Here is a 12,824-nt window from a genome sequence, read left to right on the forward strand (position 1 = left end):
GGGAAAACCAGCCTCGTTTGGCGTTTTTTGAGGGGGAAATGGCTTTTTCTGAGGGAAAACCAGCCTCGTTTGGCGTTTTTTGAGGGGGAAATGGCTTTTTCTGAGGGAAAACCAGCCTCGTTTGGCGTTTTTTGAGAGAAAAGGGCTTCTTCTGAGGGAAAACCAGCCTCGCTTGAAGGAAAAGAGGTCTTTTCTGAGGGGAAGCCACGTAGGCCTCCCTTATCTCCATTCTTCTACGAAGCCACCAAGGAAAGACAGGGAAGAAGGGCTGAGAGGAAAACACAACACAAAGAAGCCGCTTCCGGCCTCCGAGAAATCAGTGAGTCGTCGCCGCCGCCTGAGAGAGGCAGGAAGTGGGAAGGAGGCAGGGAGAAGAGGGACGCACTTCCCTCAGGCCTCGTTTCCGAGGAAACAGGGTTCTCTTGCATTTCATTGGTGGTTGAGGCAGGCTTGGTCACGTGCAGGGAGCCGGTCATGGGATGCGGAAGACAGAGGGGGAGGAGCCTTGGAGTTTGCAGCCAATCAGAAGCCGGGAAGGGCCTCCAGGTGTTTGGACTTCAACTCCCAGAAATCTTAGCTAGCTAACCACCTGTTACAGGCATGGACAAACTTGGGCCTTGGAGGTGTTTTGGACTTCAACTCCCACAATTCCTCACAGCCTCAGGTTCAGGAACTATGGGAATTGAAATCCAAAACAATTGGGAGGCCCTGTTTTGAATTCACTTATATTCAAGACTAGCTTTGGGACCCGGTTGTGCCCGGGTGATTTGAGAAAGGTATATTGTTTGTCTGTGCTAAATTTTTAATCTAGATCCAATGTCATTTTGTTTCAGTGGGTATGGGTGAACTATAACTCCCATCATCCATGCTCCATCCTCCTCCAAACTGCACCAGGATGTAGAGTGCGTCATGGCGGCTCTGTGTCCCAAGTTTGGTCTTGATCAGTCATTGAATGAGTGTCGCAGTGGTCATGAGAAGTAATTGAAGGTATTTCAAGTCCCAACATCCGTGGTCTGTCTTCCTCCAACCTGCACCAGGATGGAGAGTGGGTCATGGGGGCTCTGTGTGCTCATGATCAGTCATTGGATGAAGGTCACAGTAGTCTCAGAAAGTGAATGAAGATACTTCAATTCCCATCATCCGTAGTTTGTCTTCCCCCAAACCACACCAGAATGTTGAGTTGGCCATGGGGACTCTCTGTGCCAAATTTGGTTTTTATTGGTAATTGGATGAGTGTTGCTTTGGTCACAGAGTGAGTGAAGGTACTGTAAGTCCCATAATCTGTGGTCCAACCTCCTTCAAACTGCACCAGGAATTAGAGTGGGTAATGGGGGCTCCGTGTGCCAACTTTGGTCTTGATCAGTCATTGGCTGAGGGTTGCAGCAGTCTCGGAAAGTGAGTTAAGGTACTTCAAATCCCATCATCTATGGTCCGTCCTTTTTGAAACTGCACCAGGATGTAGAATGGTTCATGGGGGGCTCTGTGTGCCAAGTTGGTCTTTATTGGACTTTGCTGGGGGGCCGCAGTGGTCTGTGGGAACCAAAGGGTTTGAAAGTACTACAAATCCCATCACCCATTGTCTGTTCTCCCCCAAACTTCACCAGGATGTAAAGGGGGTCATGGGTGCCAAGTTTGGTCTTGATCAGTCATTGGATGAGGGTTGCAGCGGTCTCGGGAAGTGAGTCGAGGTACTTCAAGTCCCATCATCCATGGTCAAGCATCCTCCAAACTGCAGTAGGATGTAGAGTGGGTCATGGGGGCTCTGTGTGCCAAGACAAGATGGCACAGCTAGTTAGTAGCCAGCTGCATTAACTCACTACTGACCGAGAGGTCACGAGTTCAAAGCCAGCCCGGGTCAGAGTAAGCTCCTGACCACCAATAGTTTAGCTTGCTGTCGACCTATGCAGCCCGAAAGACAGTTGCATCTGTCAAGTAGGAAATTGACATACTGCTTTATGTAGGGAGGCTAATTTAACTAATTTACAATGCCATAAAACCTTCCAGCAGCATGCAGAAGAATGAGGAAGAGCTCCATCAAAGGAGTCGGCGTCACAAGTGGATGGTGAAGCCGCAGCTCCCCGTGGCCGTAATCGAGCATACTCTCATGGAACCCGAAAAGCTGGCTTCTGTGTCTGTCTATATATGTTGTATGTCTAAATGGCATTGAATGTTTGTCATGTATGTGTGCATTGTAATCCGCCATGAGTCCCATTGCGGGGTGAGAAGGGCGGAATATAAATACTGTAAACAAATAAGAATGATGGTCATGATTCTAGAGTTTGCGGCAAAATGTGCAGTTTCGAGCTCCAAAAAAGGTTTCACATTCAGAATCCCATAGAAATGCTCATAGTGTAAGAGTAGAGTATACGTTTGTGGATATTTGGGGCTATGCCTCTTCAAAAGGGCCCACAGACTTTGAATCGTAGGGCATGTCAATGTTGACTCTTAAATACTGTTCAACAGTAGAAATACCATTTTTCTGATCTGACCAACCAAGTTCCTCATGCAGTTTTCAGGCTGCTGTCAGCATCTCTGAATCTGTGGGTTTATTTCAACTCGTAACTCCAAATAAACCTCCAGCGAAACATAGGTTAGTGCCAGAATAATGCAAATCTATCTACATGGGGCTGCCCTTGAAAACGGCTCGGAAATTCCAACTGGTCCAACGGGCAGCGGCCAGGATGTTAACTGGTTCTCCTTACAGAGAGAGGTCAACCCTCCTGTTTAAGGAGCTCCACTCGCTGCCGTTCATTTTCCGAGCCCAATTTAAGGTGCAGGTGCTTACCTACAAAGCCCTGAACGGTTTGGGACCATCCTACCTGCGTGACCGCATCTCCGTTTATGAACCCACGTGCTCACTTCGTTCATCCGGAGAGGACCTGCTCGTGATCCCGCCTGCGGCGCAGGCGCGTTTGGTGGGGACGTGAGACAGGGCCTTTTCTGTGGCGGCCCCCCGACTCTGGAACACCCTCCCCAAAGATCTTAGACAGGCCCCTACACTGGCAGTCTTTAGAAAGAACCTGAAGACCTGGCTGTTCCGATGTGCCTTCCCAGAATAGGAAAACTCCAATACCAAGTCCCAGCACTTTATTAGAATTAAGATTGCTGCACACTGCACTTACCCGATAATCCTTACATATCACCTGTCACATCAGCACTTTTAATCTTGTACCCATTACTCTGGCCCGGCCCAGTTTTATTGTGTCTTGGTATATTGTTTATTGCTGTTGTTTAATATTGCTTTAACTGTTTTTAATTTGCTTTAGGTTGTGTATTGTTATGTTGTGTTTTGAGGCCTTGGCCTTTGTAAGCTGCATCAAGTACTTCGGGAGATGCTAGCGGGGTACAAATAAAGTTAATAATAATAATAATAATAATAATAATAATAATAATAATATCAAATGTTTCTCTTTTTTAAAATATCTTTTTAATTATCAGAATATAAAATTGACATTTTTTTCCAAAAATGCGGCAATATACGAGATGGGAAAGGTGTTTAAAAAGACAGATACATATACTTCACACCTTCATAGAATCATCATTAAGCATATTAGCATTTTGCAGACTCTAATCCAGAATAACTGTCAGAGTTTGGCGCTGCACAGCAGAAGGATTGCTAGATCAGCAGACACTGTGTTGCAAAATAAGGACTGCAGTCTTTAAGAGCCGTCGCAAACTAGGTTCCTGCGGGAGAAAACCTTGCTAGCAAGTCCCTGACGTCATGAGCCTGCGCCTCTCTCCCCGCCCCTTTCTCTTTGCCAGCGTGGTTTTTCCTTTGCTAGGGCAGCATTGCCCGCATTTTCTCTCAGTTGAATTCTGCCAACTGAGAGAAAATGCGGGCAATGCTGCCCTAGCAAAGGAAAAACCACGCTGGCAAAGAGAAAGGGGCGGAGAAAGGGGCGGGGAGAGAGGCGGAGTCTCGTGACGTCAGGGACATGCTAGCAAGGTTTTCTCCTGCAGGAACAGAGTTTGCGACGGGCCTTAGTTACAAAAGAAACTAAGTTTTACTAAGCACATTCAAAAGACACGTCTTACTACAGCGAGCTACAATCCAGGAACTAGTCAAAACAAAAGTCTCTTCTCACCTGCTTATTAGGCTTGGGTAACCACGGAAAAATTTGGTTCTAAACTCGTTTTGTTTTTAGGGGGGCCTTGCGTTTCGTTTTTTTAAATAATTCCGAAAATTTCCTTTTAAAAATTTTGAAATTTCCGAAATTTCGTAAGATTACGAATTGATTTGTTAATGGCGGACGCTATTGCGCAATATGCTAAAAAAAACCTCCAAATGGGACAGGGGGAACTTCTGAAGCTTCCCTCTCCCTCTGTTGTTGACTGTTGGTGTGATAAAACACACAACAACTATAAAACTTGCACCAGACATGCGAAAATAATTATGAAATAATTACGAAACAATTACGAAATAAATTGAAAAAAATGTTTCGAATCTAATTTACTCCTCACACTATTCCTGCATGGCTCAATATTGGATCGTAAGCTAATTTAAATATGAATTAATAACGAATTACGAAATTAACGAACGAAACCGCCCAAGCCTACTGCTTATCTCTTCTTGCTGAGACTAGTTACTCCCTTCTGTTCCCAGCAAGAGCAAGCATTATCTTACTTCTCTCAAGGTTACATAATCACAGCCTCATGGAATAAACAATCTGCACAGCATTTCTAATACACATTGGAATCCATCTTGGAAATACATAGAAGCACATTTAAAGCACATACATAACTAAATTAATCCTGACAATAACAACAATCATAACAATAACCTGCTACCCATTTAGTTTTCAGTTTCCCCCTCTTTAAACATATTAAACTTAATAGTTCTGTTACAATTTAATGCCTCTTCCTGTGAATTAGTTCACTGGCAGGAACGGACCCCCGATTTCAATGCGCACCACCCTGTCGTGGTGTTGCTATGGTGAACATGAGGTTAAAATCCGCATGCGCACATATTTCCATGTTGCTTTGCAAATTACGGCTCAATTGGGCCAGAAACAACTCCTCATTAAAGACATTGCCACATCTTTTTAAAAAGATGATGGGATTTTGTAACCCCGAGGCTTGTATTCTCACAATAACACCATTTTGTGGATCAATCCTCTGGTTCAGATCACCTAAACGGCCTTGGATAACAGCGTAAAACGAGTGTACAATCTGAGTGTATGGTCTCTGGGTTACTGATTTGCGGAAACTGTATGCCACCCCAATATGCAATGAATTACATTTAGGAGATGTAGTACGCCATAACTGCACAGGTTTCGCAACCACAGGGGGTGACCCATCATCCTCATTACCTGGAGAGTCTACCTGTTGAGGTTGGCACTCTCCCTCATTACCTAGAGAGTCTACCTGTTGAGGTTGGCACTCTCCTTCATTAGATGGGGAGTCTACCTGTTGGGGTTGGCGTTCCCCCTCGGAGGGTTCAGGAGAATGCCCTTCCCTCTCTCTGCTTTCACTGGTAGAATAAGAAGTTGGGTCTGCCACCCTTGAGAACGGAGCCCATTTACGTTTTCGATTACTTTTGGAAAGGGCAAGAGTTTTCCTCGCCTTGTTGACCACTTTACGTCTCCTCCAGTACAGGCCTCCGGGCGTGGGCTTCTTCTTCTGATCTCTTTTCCCTCTCCTGGGCAACCTTCGACTTATCTGAGGCTGGCCAGGGAGTGTGGGCAGCACATACATTTTCCTTCCTTTCATTTCATTATAAAGAACCCAAAAATTTGCACGCAAAAAGCATTGTTCCACCTTCTTTTTATATTCCTTAAAATGTATATAACGGGTGCGCAATTCCTTTGCCATTCTATGAAGCTCAGCAACGCATTGTGTCAAAAATGTCATATTTTCGTTGATTTGATCAAAGTCTTCCAATTCCGACATGATGTCTCCACTGCGTTGCTTCTTAGAAACTGGTTCAGCTGAATCCAGAGGTTCCAACCTGGAACGTTTGACAGGTGCTTTCATGCCGACCCCTAAACAGAGATAATAAATAAATATACAAATATACATGATTAGCTCTTTCTCATTTGTAAAGAGAGCATCAGGAGGCACATGTGGTTTGCAAAAAATGTTCCCAAAATATCTTCTAATTTGCACTTTCTCCCTTTCTTTATTTTCCTACTTGACAGATGCAACTGTCTTTCGGGTTGCAAAGGTTGACAACAGGCTACATACAATTGGTTGGAAACCCACTCCAACCCGGGCTAGCTTCGAACTCATGACCTTTTTGGTCAGAGTGATCTTAATGCAGCTGACACTCAGCCAGCTGTGCCACAATCCCGGCGCAGCTGGCTGAGTGTCAGCTGCATTAAGATCACTCTGACCAAAAAGGTCATGAGTTCGAAGCCAGCCCGGGTTGGAGTGGGTTTCCTTCCCAGGTGCTAAGTTTGTATGCGTGTGTGTGTGTGTCTACTAGCTGTATCCGCCACGTGTTGCTGTGGCCAACCTTCCCTCCCTCTTTTTTCTCCTTTCTTTCTTTCCCTCCCTCCTTCCTTTTTTCCTTACCTTTCTACCTCTTTGTCCTTCACCTCCCTTTTTTCCTTCCTTCCTTTGCTCTTTGCTTCCATCCTTCCTTCTCTCTTTCCTTATTTGCTTCTCTTCCTCTCCTTCTTTCCTTCCCTGGCAATGGATGAGGTTCCACCCCTTGCTGGACCCAGCATTGTGCAACACTTGCACATAACCACATATATACAGAAATATAGACACACACAAGACACATCTACTGGGCCACAGCAACGTGTGGCAGGGGACAGCTAGTACATAATAATAATGCTGCACCTCTGATTGTGATTACCATCCCTATAAACCACACAAGCCAGCTAAGAGGAGAAAGGGGACTGAGGAAGAGACTTTAAAAACACCTGTCTCCTGGTTGTTGCTTACTACATCTGCCTGCCACCTCAGGAGGAGAAGGAGGAAATCCTGCTGCTACCCTCCCACTCCCAAGCCAGCTAAGAGGAGGAAGGGGACTGAGGAAGAGACGTTTAAAACACCTTTCTCCTGGCTGTTGCTTACTACATCTGCCTGCCACCTCAGGAGAAGGAGGAAATCCAGCTGCTACTCCCCCACCCCCTTCAAGCCAGCTAAGAGGAGAAAGGGAACTGAGGAAGAGACTTTAAAAACACCTTGCTTACTACATCTGCCTGCCACCTCAGGAGGAGAAGGAGGAAATCCTGTTGCTTCTCTCCCTCCCCTCCCAAGCCAGCTAAGAGGAGAAAGGGGACTGAGGAAGAGACTTTAAAAACACCTGTCTCCTGGCTGTTGCTTACTACATCTGCCTGCCACCTCAGGAGGAGAAGGAGGAAATCCTGCTGCTACTCCCCCACCCCCTTCAAGCCAGCTAAGAGGAGAAAGGGAACTGAGGAAGAGACTTTAAAAACACCTTGCTTACTACATCTGCCTGCCACCTCAGGAGGAGAAGGAGGAAATCCTGTTGCTTCTCTCCCTCCCCTCCCAAGCCAGCTAAGAGGAGAAAGGGGACTGAGGAAGAGACTTTAAAAACACCTGTCTCCTAGCTGTTGCTTACTACATCTGCCTGCCACCTCAGGAGGAGAAGGAGGAAATCCTGTTGCTACCCTCCCCGTCCCAAGCCAGCTAAGAGGAGGAAGGGGACTGAGGAAGAGACTTTAAAAACACCTGTCTTCTGCCTGTTGCTTTTTATTTCTGTTTTGGTTTTATAGTGTCTTTAATGTTTTTATGTGCATTTTGATTTTATGTATATTCCTTGTTGCCTGTAAACCGCTTTGAGTCGCCGAAAGGCTGAGAAAGGTAGTATACAAATACAGTAAATAAATAAATAAATAAAAATTATTATATTTATTGTGATAAGGCACATTATTAGTAGTAGCATATTGATATCCATACATCACAGTATTATTATAGTATAATATAATATATTACTATAATACTATAATCTATATAAATAAAAATGTAATGTTCGTTTGTGGGATTAACAGAACTCAGAAACCACTGGGTGAATTGCGGGCAAATTTGGACACAACACTCCAACTAAAGCAATGTATGTCCTTCATGCAAAAAAAAAATCATAATAATTAACTGGAAAGAACTCCCCCCCCCCCCCGCAAGCTAAATCCCTACACAGAGCATGCGTTAAAAGAACACCCTCCCCTCGCTCCTGTAGGAGGGGGGAAAAAAACCCAATAGCTGAGAGAGTGAGGGAAAGGTGGCCAGTCTATCCCTCTGACTACCCCCTGCCTCTCTCTTCCCAAAGGATTCAGAGAGATAGAGGGAGGGACAGAGAGAGAGAGAGAGAGAGAGAGAGAGAGAGAGAGAGAGAGAGAGAGAGGACACTCTCCTCCAGATCTCCCTCCTTTCCTTTCCTTTCCTTCTTGCTTGTTGGTAGCATGGGGCTGCCTCTGCTGGGAACTCACACGGGAGGGATTCTGTGTGTGTGCGTGTGCCCAGAAAGCTCACCCATACTGAGTTATGGGAAGGAATTCTGGGAAATGAAGTCCAGTATTCAAAGAAAGGACAAAAACACACGCTCTGTGAGCTTAGAAAGGCTGTCCGGGAAGGCACAATCAAAACACTCCCAAAAGATGGCCATCCATTTTTACTTTATAGCAACCCAGGGCTGTAATATATCAACAGTAATAATATCTATCATAATAATATCTATCAATCTATAATAATATATATATCTAGGATATCTATATGTCTATAACAATACCTACTAGGTTCTTGTGGGTTTTTTCGGGCTATAGGGCCATGTTCTAGAGGCATTTCTCCTGACGTTTCGCCTGCATCTATGGCAAGCATCCTCAGAGGTTGTGAGGTCACTGCCTCACTACCTCTGAGGATGCTTGCCATAGATGCAGGCTAAACGTCAGGGGAAATGCCTCTAGAACATGGCCCTATAGCCCGAAAAAACCCACAAGAACCTAGTGATTCCAGCCATGAAAGCCTTCGACAATACAATAATATCTACATTTCTATCACAATATCTGTATGTTTGTAATAATGTCTATATGCCTATAATAATATCCATATGTCTATGGAGATGGTGCCTGGTTTGTTTAATTTGAAAAACTGCAGACCTTTCCTTAAAACAGTTTCAAGACAATATTTATTTATTTATTTATTGTTCAAACGTATATGCCGCCACTCCCCTGGGGCTCGGAGCGGCTTACAAGAATGGCTAAAATCCAACACAATTTAAAAACAGCAATATCAAAAGTCAAAGGCCTGTCGAAACAGATATGTCTTACATGCCCTGCGGAAAGCTAATAAGTCCCGCAAGGCACAGACTTCAGGTGGCAGAGTATTCCAGAGTGATGGTGCAACTGCTGTGAAGGCTCTGCGTCTGGTTGCTGTTAGACGCAAGGTCTTGACACTGGGAATTTCCGATCGATCTTGGAGGGATCTCTGGGGTTGGGAGGGGGTGAGGCGGTCCCTCAGGTACATCGGCCCCAGACCATGCAAGGCCTTCAAGGTGAGTACCATCACTTTGAAAGTGATCCGGTGCTCAATTGGTAACCAATGCAGCTGCAGTAAGATTGGAGTTATGAGGCATCTCATCAGAGTTCCCGCAAGAAGCCAAGCAGCTGCATTTTGTACCAACTTGAGCTTCCGGATCACCGACAAAGGAATGCCAATGTAGAGGGTGTTACAGTAGTCCAGTCTTGAGATGACCGTGGCCTGGATCAACGTAGCTAGGTCATCCCTGGACAGGGAGGGGGCCAGCCGTCTAGCCTGCCACAGATGGAAAAAGGCAGTTCTGCTCACGGCGGAGACCTGGGCCTCCATCGTCAGCAGAGGGTCCAAAAGGACTCCCAGACTCTTGACCAACGATGACAGGCGTAGCGCCTCACCATCCAGGGTAGGCAGCTGGACGTCCCCACTGCTCGGTCGACCCAGCCATAGGATCTCCATCTTTTCTGAATTCCCCCTCAACCTGCTGGCACGCAGCCATCCAGTCACGGCCTCGAGGCACTGATGGAAACAATCGGGTACAGAGTCCGGTCGGCCTTCCATCTTCAGCACTAGCTGAGTGTCATCGGCGTACTGATAACACTCAAGCCCAAAACCTCGAACCAGCTGAGCAAGCGGTCGCATATAGATGTTAAACAACAGAGGGGAGAGAATGGCCTCCAGAGGAACCCCACAAGAGAGAGAGAGGGGACCTCTCGGAGACCAGGCCTCCACTCGCTGTCCACGGTTGTGAAGAAATATGCTCTTCCTGAGTCAATAACTGATTACCTTTCTGGCGGATGGCGATGAATTTGTGATTCTTTTTGACGAGCTGATTTTTGCTGTAACTTGTATGAATTGTATTTTAATGTATTTTATATTGATGATTTAGAATGTTTTTCTTATTGTTCTGTATCTTATGTTGTTAGCCGGCCTGAGTCCCTCCTCGAAGGTCGAGAAGACTGAGTTATAAAAACTCTAAACAAACAAACAAACAAACGTCTGTCAAAAATATCCGTACATTATAACAATAATACCAATATGCCTATATTAATAATAAGAATATATATACTATATAATAATATGTATACACCTTTATTAATAGCTATATAATAACAGTAATAACATCTATATGCATATAATAATATCTGTAGGTCTGTAATAATATCCTTACATCTGTTGCCTGTTTTTGCTCGAAAGATATTGAGCCCTCTGCTCCTTCTATTTTTTATCAGTTTTATACTAATGTATGCAATGCTTTTGATATGAAATCTATATAAATAAAAATGTAACGTTTGTTTGTGATATTCACAGAACTCAAAAACCACTGAACGAATTGACACCAAATTTGGACACAATACACCTAACAACCCAATGTATGCCCTTCACTCAAAAAAATTGATTTTGTCATTTGGGAGTTGCAGTTGCTGGGATTTATAGTTCACCTACAATCAAAGAGCATTTTGAAGCCCACCAACGATGCAATTGAACCAAACTTGGCACACAGTTCTCCCACGACCAACAGAAAATACTGGAAGGGTTTGGTGGACAGTGTCCTTTGGTTTTGGAGTTGTAGTTCACCTACATCCAGAGATCACTGTGGACTCAAACAATGATGGATCTGGACCAAACTCTACACGAATACTCAATATGCCCAAATGTGAACACGGTGGAGTTTGGGGAAAATAGAATCTTGACATTTGGGAGTTGTAGTTGCTGGGATTTATAGTTCACCTACAATCACAGAGCATTCTGAACCCCACCAATGATAGAATTGGGCCAAACCTCCCACACAGAACCCCCATGTGGGCCACAGCAATAAATGGCAGGGGAGGGCTAGTTCATAAATAAATAAATAACATCTATACTACTAATACCTATATAGCTTTAATAATATTTGTGTCTAATAATAATAATAATAATATCTATATGTCTACAATGACCACAGTAATAATACCAATATAATAACTTCCTTACCTGCGTCCCGCCAAGAAAGACCGGAAGGAAGGAGAGCCTCAGAGAACACAGGCAAGCCTCTTCCGGCCTCCGAGGAAGGGGAGGGAGAAGAGTGACGCACTTCCCTCAGCCCCTCGTTTCCAAGGAAACAGAGTTCTCTGGCATTTGATTGGCGGAAAGGTTTGATTGAGCCAGGCCTAGGTCGCGCGGAGGGGGAGGAGCCTTGGAGATGGCGGCCAATCAGAGGCCCGGAAGGGAAAGGCGCCAAATTATTTGAATGCAGTCTCACTCTAAGGAGTGACTGGGAAGCTTTGTTTAAGAGATGGCCTTTGTCTTCAAATGCTTTGAGGTTTTGTGCAGTAATTAACACATGATCATAGAAGGATGGAGTTGGAAGGGACCATATGAGCCACCCAACCCTCTGCCTTGCAGGAAAAGCACCATCAAAGCACCCCTGACAGATGGCCACCCAGCCATAATAAGAATCATATAATAATAGAGTTGGAAGGGACCACGTGGGCCATCCAGTCCAACCCCCTTCTGCCATGCAGGAAAAGCACCATCAAAGCACCTCTGACAGATGGGCATCCAGCCTCAGTCTGTAGGTTTCCAAGAAGCTTATGTCACACGGAGGCAGAGAGTCCCACTGCTGAACAACTCTTACAGTTATTGAATCCTAAAGTTGGAAGAGACCTGGTGGGCCATTCAGTCCAACCCCCTTCTGCCATGTAGGAAAAACACCATCAAAGCTTCCCAGACAGATGGCCATCCAGCTTCTGTTTGGGAGTTTCCAAGGAAGGAACTTCTGCCACACTGAGGAAGAGAGTCCCACTGCTGAACAGCTCTTACAATCATAGAATCATAGTTAGATGAGACCTGGTGGGACATCCAGTCCAACCCCCTTCTGACATGCAGGAAAAACACCATCAAAGTTTCCCAGACAGAGGGCCATCCAGCTTCTGTATGGGAGTTTCCAAGGAAGGAACTTCTGCCACACTGAGGCGGAGAGTCCCACTGCTGAACAGCTCTTTCAGTCATAGAATGATAAAGTTGGAAGAGACCACATGGAACATCCACTCTAACCCCCTTCTGCCATGCAGGAAAAGCACCATTAAAGCACCCCTGACAGATGGCCATCCAACCTCTATCTGGAGGTTTCCAAGGAAGGAGCTTCTGCCACACTGAGGCGGAGAGTCCCACTGTTGAACAGCTCTTGAAATCACAGAATCATAGAGTTGGAAGAGACCTGGTGGGACATCCAGTCCAACCCCCTTCTGCCATGCAGGCAAAACACAATCAAATCACCCCTGACAGATGGCCATGCAGCCATAATAAGAATCGTATAATAATAGAGTTGGAAGGGACCACATGGGCCATCCAGCCTAACCCCCTTCTGCCATGTAGGAAAAGCACCATCAAAGCACCCCTGA

At 45.3% G+C, this 12,824-nt stretch overlaps 1 long non-coding RNA gene across 1 annotated transcript; it reads right to left on the minus strand.

Annotated features, from left to right (window-relative positions):
• Positions 1-3,404: 3,404 nt before the first annotated feature.
• LOC132766283 (uncharacterized) lies at positions 3,405-11,790 on the minus strand. The gene is made up of 3 exons (XR_010909374.1): positions 11,416-11,790; positions 10,228-10,416; positions 3,405-5,981 (listed from the first exon to the last, which is right to left on the minus strand). It is a non-coding gene; the product is annotated as an uncharacterized lncRNA (long non-coding RNA).
• Between the last annotated feature and the right edge of the window lie 1,034 nt (positions 11,791-12,824).

This window comes from Anolis sagrei, chromosome 2 (genome assembly GCF_037176765.1).
Source record: "Anolis sagrei isolate rAnoSag1 chromosome 2, rAnoSag1.mat, whole genome shotgun sequence".
Lineage (NCBI taxonomy): Eukaryota > Metazoa > Chordata > Lepidosauria > Squamata > Dactyloidae > Anolis > Anolis sagrei.